Source organism: Apodemus sylvaticus, chromosome 11 (assembly GCF_947179515.1).
Source record: "Apodemus sylvaticus chromosome 11, mApoSyl1.1, whole genome shotgun sequence".
NCBI classification, from domain to species: domain Eukaryota; kingdom Metazoa; phylum Chordata; class Mammalia; order Rodentia; family Muridae; genus Apodemus; species Apodemus sylvaticus.
The window spans coordinates 62,825,098-62,842,079 of record NC_067482.1 but is presented as its reverse complement, the minus strand read 5'-3'; the positions used below and the strand labels follow the sequence as shown (position 1 = coordinate 62,842,079).

The following is a 16,982-nucleotide window of genomic DNA, read 5'->3' as shown; positions in this document are numbered from 1 at the left end:
CCTTGTTTCTTCATAATAGTACAGAACATTTCATGAGATCATAGCTGAATCAAACCTACCATTAGACAGCACATACCAATGATTATCAAATTAATCCACTCATAACTCTGTGTCTCTGCTTCTCAACCTTTGAAGGTCTAGGGATCACAGATCAGATGACCTGCAATACAGATGCTTCCATTACCTTTCATAAAGGTAGCAAAATTAGAGTTATGAAGAAACAGTGAAAATAATTTTATGGTTCAAGCTCACTACAATATGAGGACCTTTATCAAAGTGTCTCAGCAGTAGGAAGAATGAGAACCACTACTCTGTGTGGTCTGGTTCTAGCAGTATTCTTATTACAGAGGAAAGGGAACCCAGACTTTACAATGTTTCTTCTCATAAATTAGTGGACAAATTGCAAAACTGGGATTAAATCTGTCTTTCTGAAAAGAAATCACATATGTAGACTCACTTGCTAATAATCTACTGAAATGCTAGTTGTCATGAACAGATTGTCAAGCAATTCCTGGTGGTGATGTGGGAACTTCTGTAAAAGATATAGTGCTGGGCAAGCCAGTGAGGAAAGAAGACAGAGCATGACAGAGAGAAGGGACAGGCACAGGTCCTGCTCTTTGCTACACCCCACTCTGCCTTCTCTTTTGCGTCAGGGGACCTTCTGATTTTTATTGAGGCAGACTTGAATTCTCTATCCACTTGCTTCTTCCATCGCTGGGTCACTCAGACAGTAGTCTTTCCATTGAGATCACCAGCAGCATTTCCCACTTCTGCAAAACTTCCTCCTGTTCCTTCTTTTCTGAGGGAGCAGATGGGCAAAAGAGCCAAGTGAAAGCCGAGAGCATCAAGTTCCAGATGAGGGTCGATAGCATGGGCTCCAAGGAGAGCTTGGGTATTCACTGTGGGAGTACAACTCAGGGTTGTTAGACATCAACTCTCTCCAGGAAAGGTAGACAGAGATAGGGATGAGGGATGTGGCAACAGAAAACTTAGGAAATGTTCTGTCTTCAGATAAGATAATGTGAAAACCCTATATCCCTCCACTCTCTCTGTCTTTGTCTCTATCTCTGTCTCCCTCTGTCTCTCTCTATCTCTATATCTCTCTGTCTCTGTCTCTCTGTCTCCACTTCTCTCTCTCTCTGAGTGTGTGTGTGTGTGTGTGTGTGTGTGTGTGCATCCACACAAAGATAAGGATTTAAACATAGATCTTAAGCTTAAAACCTATTGTTCTGTTGAAATTCATTTCTTTTAGTTTAAATCTGAATGATTTTATCGACTATCCATTGATATATAAGGGAACTGCTCTGAAAAAAATTAAAGTAATGACAAGCTCCACTTCTTTGTGATTTCTTGTCCTTGAGCCGTAAATGGTTTTCTGTAGAGTTCAGATTGTAGGAAAAGCCCAGACCTACAAATTATACTTTTGAAAGCTTTTATTTTTTTTATTTTTTTCAATCATAGAAGTGTCAGATTCCTGAAAGGCCAATTCATAACTTTAATTTACAGAAGAGAGAAGTGATGTCCATAAATGCTCAATGACTTGAATAAACCACAGTTGTGTCTTTATGAAGGAATAATCAAACTATATACATTTTCTACCTTGGTGTCATATATAGTAATTGTTTTCCTTTTCCCCCTGTTTCTTTCTTCTGGCATTATTTATGAAATTTAACTGTGATAAATATGTTTTGGCTTCATTATACCTACACATATTAATGCTTTTGAGGGAAACTTTATATTCGGGTTCTTATTAGTGCACAATGTAAATTGGAAACAGATTCTACATGGCCAGCTACTAAATTTTTTTATAAAACATGATAGGCCCACTGGAAGCAGGCAGCTGTACTGACATTCTTCTAAGGGCAAAGGGAAGAAAACAAACTGCAGAGGGAAAAGGTACTGGTTCCTGCTTGGTGTTCCTCCATCATCAGATTTACTGACCTGCAGGAGAACTCAATGGCTGTTTTGCCCCAGTCAATATTAATTTCTAGGTTCAATAAATCCTGGTAATGAGTGGAGAACAGGAGTCCGTGTGCACTTACTGGATGTGTTCAGGAAATGTGCCATGAGTAAAAGAGGAGAACGATCAGTCAAACAACGTTTCTATGTTGTATCTGATACATTTTAAGCCCCCGTCCATTGGTTCACTTTTGCCGTGACTCTAGCTTTACTTCTTTTTTTTTTTTTTTTGTAGACCAAGTCTTGATTTTTGTTACTTAAAGAAGCTGCATTTATTTTGCTTTCTGACTCTGAGCTTGTGCCTTCAACACTTTCACCACGATCTTCTGCTCCTCAATAAGGAAAGCCCGCTTGATCCTTCACGGACGCACTTGGCACACATGGAGCCACCATAGGCCCTGCTGATGTGCTTCTCTGTCTTAGACAATCTCATAAGGACTTTGGGTCTCACAGGATGAACCCCTCTCAGTCGGCCTGGGCACACGCCACATGCTGATTTAGGTGCCTTCCCAACCTTCTTGGTGTAAAAGTAAACAATCCTGTTGCCAGGGGTTCGAGACAGCCTAGTTTTGTTAGAGGCTGTATTGTAGGAGAGCCTACGACGGTATGTCAATCGCTGGACCATCCTGAGTGCCTCTGAGCACCATCCCCGGAATAAGAAAAGCTTTACTTCATTTTTTTAAAAACACCTTTTCAGACCATATGTTTTGCTCTTCTCCAAGTCCTCCCAGATCTCCCCCACTTCTCCATCCACCCAACTATGTTCTCTTGTTCTCTCCTGCTCTTGCTCTCAAACAAAAGTAACACAAAGGAAAATGTAACTAACCAAAATATTAATAAAACCCAATAGGACAAAAGAAGCCCACTTGAAACAGCAACAACAAAAATCTCCCACCCAAATTGTTCAGTTTGTTTTCTGTTGTCAACTCCTCCTTGGCATCAGGTCTGCCCTGGAGTATTGTTAACATACTGAGTGATACTTCATTAGAAATAACACTTTTTCCCTTTTCTAGAAAGTATAAATTGCAAAGAGTTTCTTGGTTAGGGGTGGGACTCTGGGACTAGTTCTCCTATTTAGTACTGGGTTTCTACCTGGCTTGGAGCTGAGCAGGTCTTGTGTGTGCTGCCACTGTCTCTGTGAGATCATATCTGTAACAGCTCTATTATGCTTGGAAGAAACTTTTCTCTTGAAGTTACTTGTGTCTAGCTCTTATCATCTTTCCACCTCTCCTTCACTGTTGATGCCTAAGTCTGGAGAAAAGAGTCTGATACCACCATAAATTTATCTTGTACCTTGGAAGGTAAACAGGGAGGTATATACTTAGTATGTGTATGGGAGAGTTTAGCTTTAAAAACATAAAGAACACTTAACCACTGGATAACAAAGATTCTTAGAATGTTTTTGACTGTCAAGATGGCATTTGCTTTAAGGTCCTTCTGCTGCTCCCAGGATAAGGCTGCCAGCCTTGTGGAAGAAAGATAGACTCCCATTTTGCCAGTAGATTTTGAAGCAAGTGGCCTCTGCAGTCTGAAAGCAGATGGTAGATTTCATTTCACTACAGGAAGTGGACAACAGTGAACACATTTGGCAAACATCTCTATGTGCACATACACATCTTTCTGAGCCATGATTTAAGAATCATGTGGGAGAGCTCATTAAAAAATGAGGAGTCTCTGCCAGTAACTGACAAATACAGAGGTGGATTCTCTCAGCCAACGATTGGACTGAGCACAGGGTCACTCATGGCAATCTAGAGAAAGGACCCAATGAGCTGAAGGGACTGTTAGCCCAATAGGAGGAACAACATTATGAACCAACCAGCCCCACAGAGCTCCCAGGGACTAAACCACCAACCAAAGAGTACACATGGAGTACATCCTCTGCATATGTAGCAGAGGATGGCCTTCTTGGACATCAAAGGGAGGAGAAGCCCTTGGTACTGAGAAGACTAGATGCCCGGGTATAGGAGAATGCCAGGACAGTGAAGTGGGAGAGGGTGGGTTGGAGAGCAGGGGCATGGGAGGATGAGATAGGGTACTTTCAGAGCAGAAACCAGGAAAGGAGATAACATTTGAAATGTAAATAGAGAAAATATCTAATAAAATAAATAAGCTGAAGATCATTACTTGAACTTCAAGTTCAATGTCATTAAGCACGCACAAAGCAAACTATTTTATACACATTACTTTTATGTCCAAAACAGTGCAAAGTGTCTCTATGTTCTGTGTTTGGGAAACTAAACTACATACATTTACTTGCTCTTCCAGGGACTTCCACACGGCATGCCTTTCCATGTGCTTCCTCCACGTCTGAGCTCAGGCTAAAAGAGAAAACGATTAGTCTCTGGGCCCTGTCCTGTACAGTGTCAGGGAGAGTCCTGATTGTAGCCATGAACGAATGAAGAATAGACAGACAGGTGGAAACAAGGACAAAAAGCTAATACTGGGTGATCTAGTCATTCAGTTGGAGAAACCACAGTATCTAGGAATGACCAGTGAGTTTATTGTATACAGTTGAACATGGAGGCCAAACTACTGTATACAGCTGAACTTGACATTAAGGTTATTAAAGACAGATAAGCAAGGAGCCAGGATTGATGGGGTATTCCTGAACAGAGACAGGTTGAACTAACCATGGTAGGAGCAGTCCTTATGCCATGAGTACCCAAGAGGATAAAGCAATAAAGGTTATTTTCTGCATGCTCTGTCAACATCCATATATGGACCAGAAAGGAAGGCTTTTTCTTTTTCCTCTGAGCCTCATCCCCTAAGGCGACTGCTTTGCCACTCTTCCATGATCTGCAGCAAAGGCCATGCACCAGAGAACAATACACAATCTTAAGGCCTTACTCAGGGCTTTCTCCACTTTCTCCAGCCATGCTTCCAGTCAAGTCGTAGTCCTGAACAAGGCCATCACTGAGGAGCATGTAAAGCTTGTGACTGTCTATTTTGAGAAATTTATAGTCCAAGTGCATTGCTCAAATCATATGGGACTTGTGGGGAGTGGGGACCCAGAAAAGGGGAAATCATTTGAAATGTAAATAAAAAATATATCAATAAAAAATGGGGGAAAAAGTGTTATTTAGCTGATACTGTGAAACATAAGTACTTGGGATTTTTTAAGTCCTGTTTTCTGTTTAACTTCATTCTACAGTCAAAAATTCATCTCACAAACAAATAATATTTGTGATTTCTCTAAACATATCTGATTGTATTTGAGCCACAGGGGGAGGGGGGGCTAAGTAGAGAAGGAAGTAAAAAACTATTTTTTTGTTTCAACTGTTCCATTAAACTATAGAAAAGAATGTGCTTGCAAAAACCATGTATATTTTCAGTCCAATCATGATCACATTAAATAAATATGGCACACATTTTTTATTAAATTTTCAAAATTGTGTTTCAAATAAGCATTGTGAAGGATGCTATTTCCTGAGGTCTGCCTTCCTACAATATAAAACAGGTTTTGCTCACACACTTCCAATGTAACTGACAAAACTAATGAGCTCCGTGACATGAAATAAGCCAAAATAACTTAGGTTCAAGGTGCAGGCATATCGTTGCATCACCTCGACCAAGAAGCAAACGATCTCAGCCATTGAAACCACGCACATCCTACTGAATGGTCTTCATCTCCCAGGGACTAATTTTATTTCATGTGGTTCTAATATAGGAATGAAAGATCAGGGAGAAAGATTTCTTCCAGGGGAAAGGTTTGTCATCTATTCTCAATTGTGAATTGAATTATGGCCGAAAGGAACAATGATAAAGATTAATACAAAAGGAGAATATCATATGTGAAAGACCTTGTGATATAAGGTCACAAAATTATTTTCTCAAAGAAAGAAAATAATGCAAGAAATGGGAAGAACAATACATGAGTTCACACATTCATTCCCTTCTAGAAGGAGGCTCTCATTCATCCGATGACTTTGTAGTAAGGTCACGCGTAAGACTCCAAACCAGAGTATGAGATCAGAGATGAATTTCAGTGGATAAATGCTTGCACTGAATGTCCAAGGACTGGTACTTGCTTCCAATTATCAAGAAAAAGCAAAAGAAAATCAAATGTCTGATGGGAGAAACAAAAGTGTTGCCATGTTGGCCTCTTTGCCCATCTGAATCATACAAGATCAGCTACTAGCTATTCTGCTGAAGAAAGAACTCAGAGCTTCACCGTGTCCTTCTGTGTGCCTCTTAGTGCCTCTTAGTAGACCTCATTGCAGTAAGCCCTTTACTATTTATGATTTGGATGAAACTTTGGTTAGTGAGAAAAATGCTTCAACCTATAGGCATGATGGTTGATTTCCAGTCAACTTTTGATCCATTGTAATTCAATGTAGATTCTCATTCATATTCAATTAACTTTTCAGTGTTTACATATATATAAGTGAAGAGGAACATGGAGTGAAATACACATGCAGTGGTTTATTTTATTTACCATTTACATGTGTAGAGTAAAAAGTGATTATTTCCAAAATGTTATAAAGCACACATGGGTGTACATGATTACCACATTCTTCCTGTGATTGCAGCAGGGATAGCATTCATTCTAAGCCTCTTCTTCATCAGCTGTCACATTCTTCCCAAAGGCCATCTCAACAACTTTATTCTAATGTTGAACTCTATTATCTATCACTTGCTCAGTTTCAGAATATATATATTTATACCTCCTAATCTTCTTGCTTCATGCTACTGCTTATTTTATCCAAAAGAATAAAGTATCCAGTCTTATTTATTTTTTATATAAATATTTAACTTTATTGAGCTTCTGTTTTTGTTAAATGACTTCTTATATTTTGGAAGTTTTAATACAATTACATCATTCTTTTCTTCCCTGACTTTCTTCCAAAGCCTCTTTGTCCTTCTTCAAGTTCATGATCTTATTTTCATATATATATATATATATATATATATATATATATATATATATATATATATATATGTAAAATACATAAAGTGAGAGCTGATGCCTCCTGAGGGCTGCCACCAACCCACACACACCATTCACATTATCATGTCTATTGTTGCTCTTGTTCAACTCATATTTAAGCAGTTATGCTGGTTAGACTTGATGTGTGACCGAATTAATTGCTAGAATATATAAAAAACTCAAAAACAAAGAGTCAAACAAAATTCTTTCAATAAAATGGCCCTAAGACCTAAACCAAGATCTCTCAAATGAAGGAGAAAAATAACTAAGAAATATCTCAAATATTAATAATAATTAGTTCATCATTCCTAACAAATTAGAGTAATACAAATCAAAACAGATGTGAAATTTCATCTTACCTCAGTCAGAATAACAAAGATCAACAAAACAATGAATAATGAATGCTGGAACAGGTGTGAGAAACTCATTCAGTGTTGGTAGTAAAGCAACTCTGGAAACCCAAGGTGGAGAATTCTCAAAATGTTTAAAGATATCTCCTATAAGACCAACCTATTCCACTCCTTGGCATGTGCCCAAAGGACTCACCATCCTACTCAACAGACTCTTGTTCAATCATGTTCATCACTGCTCTATTTACCAAATCTATGTAATGGGAGAGAAAAATGATGAATAGATAAAATGCAGCACTTTCTCAAGTAGGGTTACTATTCCTGTGGTTAAAACTCATGAACAAAAGCAACCTAGGAAGGAAAGAGTTTGCATGGTTTATCATCAAAGAAAGTTAGAGCAGGAACTTAGAAGAAGAAGCTGATGGAGACATCGTGAAGTAATGCTGCTAGCTGGCTTGCTTCTGATGACTTGTCTAGAAACCTGGACAACTGGCTTAGGGGTGGCACTACTCACAATGGGCTGAGCTCACACATATCAATCACTAATTTTATAAATGCCCTACAGTTTTCTATATAACCCAATCTTATGCAGACATTTTTAGAATTGATGTATCCTCCTCTCTGGTGACTAGATTGTGGCATAAAATCTAATGAGTACAGATATGGAATTCTATTCCATAATTCTCTTAATTGTAAAGAAATCTATTCTATTAATTGTAAAAAATATGGACCATGAACTTTTAAGATATTATATATTTAAAGGGGATATTTTAATAAATAATACTACTCATACTACCATTTGTTTTATCACATCATTGTCTCATAGCATAACAAAAAGAAAAGAGTCAAGGGAAAAGTGTTTTGACATTATACTTTTCATCTACTTTAGAACTCAGTTATTGCAGGCTTACTAAATTTCAGGAGTTTTGTTTCTGACAAACACAGAAAATGTAGTCCTCCCATCCATAAGTGTTTTAAACCACTCAGTAAATTAGAGTTTCTTCTTTGGGAAGAAATCACTTTTTATTTAGTACATGGAGATAGAGAACTTTCTAAATTTAAGCATATACACAAAAGACTCCTTGGTGGTGTTTGACTGGTGCTCCCATATATTCAAATGCTAAATACTGGCTCCCAAGATCTTTGCCCCACTAAGAGCAGATTCTTACACCAAGTGACGCTATGCAAATTTTGCTCCTTTTATCTTTGACTGGTTAAATAACAAGGCTGACAGCCAATTACTAGGAAGAATAGAAGTAGGCAAGGGTTCCTTTATCTGGTTAGTGGTCTCAAGTAGAGATCACAAGGAAAATAGAAGTAGAGGAAGAAGGAGAAGAAGATGTGACACAGGAGAAAAAGAGGTCTCTATTAGATGTGATGGGCCATAGCACATGGCCAAGTTATATCCCCACTGAGGACAGACAGATGGAGCAGAATTAACCAAGATGAGGCTCAAAAAACAAGTACAAATAGGAATTAACCAGTCAAGCATATAGAAGAACAGATTAGGGGTGATTAGCCCAGTAATTCTTCTAAAGCTGATTAAATAAATCTATAGGACTTAAGGCTCCATTATTTGCAGACTGGCAGGGTCACATTAAGAATTATAGAGATAATAACTTTTAAAGCAACATCTCACTCTACTACAGAGATATTTGCTCTGTGATGTTCATTGCTACTGTATTCATAATATCTAGAAATTGGAAACAACCTAAATGTCGGTCAACAGATCTATTAAAAAATTTTAAATTCACAGGTCAGCAGAAGAAACTAGAACACAGACTACACGAAGTTCAAGAAGAAGCAAAATCAAAGTGTAAATACTTTAGTATTTCTTAGAAGGGGAAGAAAAATACTCATAGGAGGAGATACAGAGATAAAGTGTAGAGTAGAGACTGAAGGAAAGGCCATCCAGAGACTGCCCCACCTGGGGATCCATCCCATACACAGTTACCAAACCCAGAATTATTGGGGATGCCAACAAGTGCTTGCTGACAGGAGCCTGATATAGCTGTCTCCTGAGAGGCTCTGCCAGTGCCTGAAAACTACAGAGGGGGATGCTCTCAGCCAACCATTGGACTGAGCACAGGATCCCTAATGGAGGAGCTAGAGAAAGAACTCAAGGAGCTGAAGGGGTTTGCAGCCCCATAGGAAGAAAAAAGCAATATGAACCAACCAGTACCCCTAGAGCTGCCAGGAACTAAACCACCAACCAAAGAGTAGATATGGAAGGACCCAAGGCTCCAGCTGCATATGTAGCAGAGGATGGCTTTGTTGGACATCAATGACAGGAAAGGCCCTTGGCCCTGTGAAGGCTTGTTGCCTCAGTGTAGGAGAATGCCAGGACAGAGAAGCATGAGTGGGTGGGTTGGTGAGCATGGGAAGATAGATGGAATAGGGGATTTTCGGAGGGGAAATGAAGAAAAGGAATAACGTTTGAAATGTAAATAAAGAAAATATCTAATATAAAAAAAAGAATTGATGCAAGTTTGCTCCATACAAGTTGCATGTAACTGTTTGGAATAAAATAAGTTAACAGGGTCTAATAGTGAAAGACTATCTCAGAGGTAAAAGTCAACCATAGAGCTGTGTAAAGATATAGAAAAACTCAAAACATAAAAGAGTTTAAGTTTTATGAGTCAAAATGGTAATGGCCATAGAAGGTTGCAGGTAAGACACACTTTTATCATAAGCACTGAGGAGATGTCACCATGAGGGTCTCTAACTCAGGCCCAAATTTAGTTCACAGAAGACTCACCACAAGTCAGATATCTATTTATATATAGTTTGTAGCAGTGATTCTACATTCACTTCATAGCTTGTTATTCCTTAAATTATAATATTTTAGGATAACTTACATAATGATGAAACATTCTATAGGTAATATTGGTCTATACTATATGTTTCCTAACTATTTCTTAGAGATTATGTAAAGCAGCTTAACAAGAAAAGCCAGAAGTTATAATTGTTCACATGCTAAAATCAGCCTTTCCATTGGTGCCAGCTACTTAGAAGAGATCGTGGGACTGAGTAGTATTATAAAATTGAAATGTATATTTCTCTTAAAGTTCAAAACAGTACTGATATAAAAAATGGTTTCTAAAAATATTAATCAGCATCCTCAAATGCATTATGGTCTAATTTGACAAGCACGAATTGATGCAGGTTTGCTCCCACACAAACTGCATGCAAATGTTTGGTATAAAATAAGTTAAGGACATTAGTTTGGGCCATATTTGCTGCCTGCTGGGACAGAAAAGTGTCACTAGGTACTGTATCACCCTGAGCTTTAGATCTCTGGTGATGCAAACCGCCAGGGGTCTGCCTGCACTCAGGAACTGAGCACATAAGTGGTTTGTCTGCCAGCCCGCCAGGAGTGGGACCTGTGTCTTGCCCAGAGAGCAGCAGAGGAAGAGATTCCCTGTGGCCATATTCGCTCCCTACCAGGACAGAAAAGGGTCACTAGGTACTGGATCACCCTGAGCTTTACATCTCTGGGGGTGCAAATCTTCAGGGGTCTGCCTGCACTCAGGAACTGAACACACAGGCGGTTCATCTGCAAGCCAGTCCATCACGGGACCTGTGTCCTATGTGAGAATCAACAGAGGGAGTGACCCCCACCACACCATCTTCGCTCCATAATAGAGCAGACAGAGAACACCTGATTAATTTTGACAACCTATGTATAACATTGCTTGAGGCAAGACTGAGAAGGGCTACAAAGGCACAAAAGAGGAAGGCAGCATACCAGTAATCTGTGCCAGAAGAAACCCAGTCATCCAGTGTTGCAGAAATAACCATAAAGATCCACAGTAGGTTGAAGCACCAGCCAGTGACAATAAGACCATCTAACACCTGGGAGAACTAGATGGCTAAAGGCAAATGTAGGAATGTTACTAACAGAAACCAAGGCATTATGGCAGCATCTGAACCCAATTCTCCAACAATAGCAAGTCCTGGATACCCCAACACACCAGAAAAACAAGATTTGGATTTAAAATCACTAGTCATGATGCTGGTACAGCAACACATGAAGGACATACTTAAAGAAATTCAGGAGAAAATGGATCAAAAATTAGAAGCCCTTACAAGGGAAACACAAAAATCATTGAAAGAAATTCAGGAGAATACAAAAGCCAATAAGGAGGAAATGCAAAAATCACTTAAAGAAATACAGGAGAACTTTGATCAACAGGCAGAAGTCATGAAAGAGGAAACACAAAAATCTCTTAAAGAATTAGAGGAAAACACAAACAAACAAATGACTGACCTGAGCAAAAACATTGAGGATCTAAAAACAGAAGTAGAAACAACTAAGAAAGCACAAAGGGAGACAACTTTGGAGATAGAAAACCTTGGGAAGAAATCAGGGACCATAGATGCAAATATCAACAACAGAATACAAGAGAAAGAAGAAAGAATCTCAGAGGCCAAAGATACCATAGAAACCATGGACTCAACAGTTAAAAAATATGCAAAATGCAAAAAGCTTGTAACCTAAAACATCCAGGAAATCCAGGACACAATGAGAAAGCCAAATCTAAGGATTATAGGCATTGATGAAAGTGAAGATTTACAACTTAAAGAGCAAGCAAATATATTCAACAAAATTATGGAAGAAAACTTCCCTAACCTAAAGAGAGAGATGCTCATGAATATACAAGAAGCCTACAGAACTCCAAACAGACTGGACCAGAACAGAAATACCTCCCGTCACGTGGGAAAGTAACTTATAAAGGAAGACCTATCAGAATTACACCAGATTTCTCACCAGAGACCATGAAAGCTAGAAGATCCTGGGCAGAGCTCATGCAGAATCTAAGAGAACACAAATGCCAGCCAAGACTACTATACCCAGTGAAACTCTCAATTACTATAGGTGGAGAAAACAAGATATTCCATGACAAAACAAATTTACACAATATCTTTCCACAAACCCTGCCCTACAAAGGATAATAGGGGGAAAACACCATTACAACAAGGGAAACTATACCCTGGAAAAAGCAGGATATTAAGCTTCTTTCATCAAACCCAAAGAAGATACCACACGCGTATAAAATTAAAATCAAAAATCATAGGAAGCAATAACTACTACTCCTCAATATCCCTTAACATCAATGGACTCAATTTCCCAATAAAAAGACATAGAGTAACAGACTGGTTATATAAACAGGACCCTAAATTTTGCTGCATACAGGAAACAACCTCAGTGTCAAAGACAAAAACTACCTTAGAGTAAAAGGCTGGAAGACAATTCTACAAGCAAATGGTCCCAGGAAACAAGCCGGAGTTGCTATTCTAATATCAGATAAAATTGACTTTCAACCTAATGTCATCAAAAGAGACATGGAAGGTCACTTCTTGCTAGTCAAAGGAAAAGTCCAACAACAAGAACTCTCAATCCTGAACATCTATGCCCCAAATACAAGGGCGCCCTCATTCATAAAAGAAACTTTACTAAAGCTCAAAGCACACATTGCACCTAACACAATAATTGTGGGTGACTTCAACACTCCACTCTCACCAATGGACCAATCAGGAAAACAGAAACTAAACAGGGAAACAGGGAAACTAATTGAAGCTTTGGACCAATTGGAGTTAACAGATATATATAGAACTTTTCATCCCAAAGCAAAAGAATATACCTTTTTCTCAGAACCTCATGGTACCTTCTCCAAAATCGATCATACAGTTGGTCACAAGACAGATCTCAACAAATGTAACAAGATTGAAATAATCCCATGCCTCCTATCAGATCACTATGGAGTAAAAGTGGTCTTTAATAACAATAAAAACAACAGAAAGCCCACATACACATGGAAACTGAACAATACTCTACTCAATGTTACCTTGGTCAAGGAAGAAATAAAGAAAGAAATCAAAGATTTCTTAGCATTTAATGAAAATGAAGGCACAACATACACAAATCTATGGGATACAATGAAAGCAGTGCTAAGAGGAAAACTCATAGCTTTGGGTGCCTCCAAAAAGAAATTCAAGAGAGCATACACTGGAAGATTAATGGAACAACTGAAAGCCCTGGAACAAAAAGAAGCTAATTCACCCAGGAGGAGAAGAAGACAGGAAATCATCAAACTCAGGGCTGAAATCAATCAAGTAGAAACCAAGAGAACCAAACAAAGAATCAACAAAACCAAAAGCTGGTTCTTTGAACAAATCAACAAGATAGATAAACCCTTAGCCAGACTAACCAAAGGGCACAGAGAAAGTATCCAAATTAACAAAATTAGAAATGAAAACGGAGATATTACAACAGAAACTGAGGAAATTCAAAAAATCATCAGATCCTACTACAAAAACCTGTACTCAACACAACAGGAGAATCTGGAGGAAATGGACATTTTCTTAGACAGATACCAATTACAAAAATTAAACCAGGAACAAATAGACCATCTAAAGAGACCCAGAACCCCTAAAGAAATAGAAGGGGTCATAGATAGGCTTCCGACCAAAAAAAAGCACAGGACCAGATGGTTTCAGTGCAGAATTCTATCAGACCTTCAAGGAACACTTAACACCAATACTCTTCAAACTTTTCCACCAAATAGAAACAGAATTAACACTACCCAACCCCTTCTTCGAAGCCATTATTGCACTGATACCAAAACCACACAAAGATCCAACTAAGAAAGAAAATTTCAGGCCAATTTCCCTTATTAATATCGATGCAAAAATGCTAAATAAAATTCTTGCCCACCAAAACCAAGAACACATCAAAACGATCATCCACCATGATCAAGTAGACTTTATTCCAGGGATGCAGGGATGGTTCAATATAAGGAAATCCATAAATGCTATCAACTACATGAACAAATTCAAAGAAAAAAACCACATGATCATTTCATTAGATGCTGAAAAAGCATTTGACAAAATTCAGCATCCTTTCATGCTAAAAGTCTTGGAAAGGACAGGAATTCAAGGCCCTTATCTAAACATAGTAAAAGCAATATGCAGCAAACCGGTAGCCAACATCAAAATAAATGGAGAGAAATTTGAAGCAATCCCACTAAAATTGGGGACTAGACAAGGCTGCCCCTCTCTCCATACCTTTTCAATATAGTTCTTGAAGCCCTAGCTAGAGCAATTAGACAACATAAGGAGGTCAAAGGGATACAAATTGGAAAGGAAGAAATCAAACTATCACTATTTGCCTATGATATGATAGTATACTTAAGTGACCCTAAAAACTCTACTAGAAAACTCCTACAGCTGATAAACAACTTCAGCAAAGTGGCTGGCTACAAGATCAATGCAAGCAAATCAGTAGCCTTTATATATTCAAAGGATAAGCAGACTGAGAAAGAAATTAGGGAAATGACTCCCTTCACAATAGATACAAACAGCATAAAGTATCTTGGGGTGACTCTAACCAAACAAGTGAAAGACCTATATGACAAGAACTTCAGATCTCTGAAGAAGGAAATCCAAGAAAATCTCAGAAAATGGAAAAATCTTCCATGCTCGTGGACTGGCAGGATTAATATAGTTAAAATGGCCATCTTGCCAAACGCAATCTACAGATTCAATGCTATCCCCATAAAAATCCCAACCCAGTTCTTCATAGAGCTAGAAAGAGCAATTCTCAAATTCATCTAGAATAACAAAAAACCCAGAATAGCTAAAACTATTCTCAACAGTAAAAGAACTTCAGGGGGATTCAGTATCCCAGACTTTAAACTTTACTACAGAGCAATAGTGATTAAAAACTGCATGGTATTGGTACAATGTCAGGCAAGCGGATCAATGGAATAGGATTGAAGACCCAGAAATGAACCCACACACCTATGGTCATTTGATTTTCGAAAAAGGAGCTGAAAGCATCCAGTGGAAAAAAGATAGTCTTTTCAACAAATGGTGCTGGTTCAATTGGAGGTCAGTATGCAGAAGAATGCGAATCGATCCATTCTTATCTCCTTGTACTAAGCTCAACTCCAAATGGATCAAGGACCTCCCCATAAAACCTGACACACTGAAACTAATTGAAAAGAAAATGGGGAAGACCCTTGAGGACATGGGCCCAGAGGAAAATTTCCTTAATAGAACACCAATAGCTTACGCTCTAGGATCAAGAATTGACAAATGGGACCTCATAAAACTACAAAGATTCTGTAAGGCAAAGGACACTGTCAAAAGGACAAAACATCAACCAACAGATTGGTAAAGGATCTTCACCAACCCTATATCCCACAGAGGGCTAATATCTAATATATACAAAGAACTCAAGAAGGTAGAACCCAGAGAACCAAATATCACCATTAAAAAATGGGGTACGGAGCTAAACAAAGAATTTTCACATGAAGAACTTCAGACAGCTGAGAAACACCTTAAGAAATGTTCAACATCATTAATCATTAGGGAAATGCAAATCAAAACAACCCTGAGATTTCACCTCACACCAGTCAGAATGGCTAAGGTCAAAAACTCAGGAGACAGCAGGTGTTGGCGAGGATGTGGAGAAAGAGGAACACTTCTCCACTGCTGGTGGGATTGCAAGATGGTGCAACCACTTTGGAAATCAGTCTGGCGGTTCCTCAGAAAACTGGGCATGACACTTCCTGAGGACCCGGTTATACCACTCCTGGGCATATATCCAGAGGATTCTTCAGCACGCAATAAGAACACATGCTCCACTATGTTCATAGCAGCCCTATTTGTAGTAGCCAGAAGCTGGAAAGAACCCAGGTGTCCTTCAGCGGAGGAATGGATACAAAAAATGTGGTATATTTGCACAATGGAGTACTATTCAGCCATTAGAAACAATGAATTCATGAAATTCTTAGACAAATGGATGGAGCTGGAGAACATCATACTAAGTGAGGTAACCCAGTCTCAAAAGATCAATCATGGTATGCACTCACTGATAAGTGAATATTAGCCTAGAAACTTTGAATACCCAAGACATAATCCAAATATTAATTGATGTCCAAAAAGATTGGAGGAGTGGCCCCTGGTTCTGGAAAGACTCAGTGCAAGAGTATAGGGGAATTCCAGAACAGGGAAGCGGGAAGGGGTAGATGGAAGAACAGGGGGGAGGGAAGAGGGCTTATTGGACTTGTGGGGAGTGGGGACCCAGAAAAGGGGAAATCATTTGAAATGTAAATAAAAAATATATCAATAAAAAAAAGAACATTAGTTTGCCCAGGGCCTAGCAGGACAAGACAATTTCAGCCATAAGAGTCAGAAAATGCAAAATGCATAGAATAGTAGCACATACGCAAAGCAAGAGCATATTGAAGATGCTCTTCATTTCAGTTTTATTTCTTCTATTGTCCCTAAACATTCTAGACCAAGAAGGTAGTACTGAACAGAAAGATACTTTTAAATATTGATAATTTCATAGTTCTGTACATTATCAAGCTATAGAATAAGAGTAAAACTTTTGTTTTTCTTCAAAGGTTGGAATAAATTAATTAAAATATAACTTAGATAATTTTCTAAGTCTTGCAAAAATTAATAAGGTTTTCTGCTAACTCCTCAAATAAACTTAGCATAGTCTGCCCTGTGAAGGAGAATTGTCTTTGCTCAGTACCTATCTGTCATACCTGGTGTTGTTCTTACTTGGAATAGCACTCATTCTACATTGTCTTGTCATTATCAGATCTTTTTCCTTCCTATTTTTCATCTCAATTTTGTATTGGGCTAAAAACAAAAATAATAAGAGAAAACTCATCGGTAGAGAAGAAAACCCAGAATAGCTAGTGGGATTCTTCTAACACAAGTTC

General features: G+C 38.5%; 1 pseudogene; it reads right to left on the bottom strand.

The window, feature by feature from the left end:
* Positions 1-2,202: 2,202 nt before the first annotated feature.
* LOC127696063 (60S ribosomal protein L34-like) lies at positions 2,203-2,617 on the bottom strand (annotated as a pseudogene).
* Between the last annotated feature and the right edge of the window lie 14,365 nt (positions 2,618-16,982).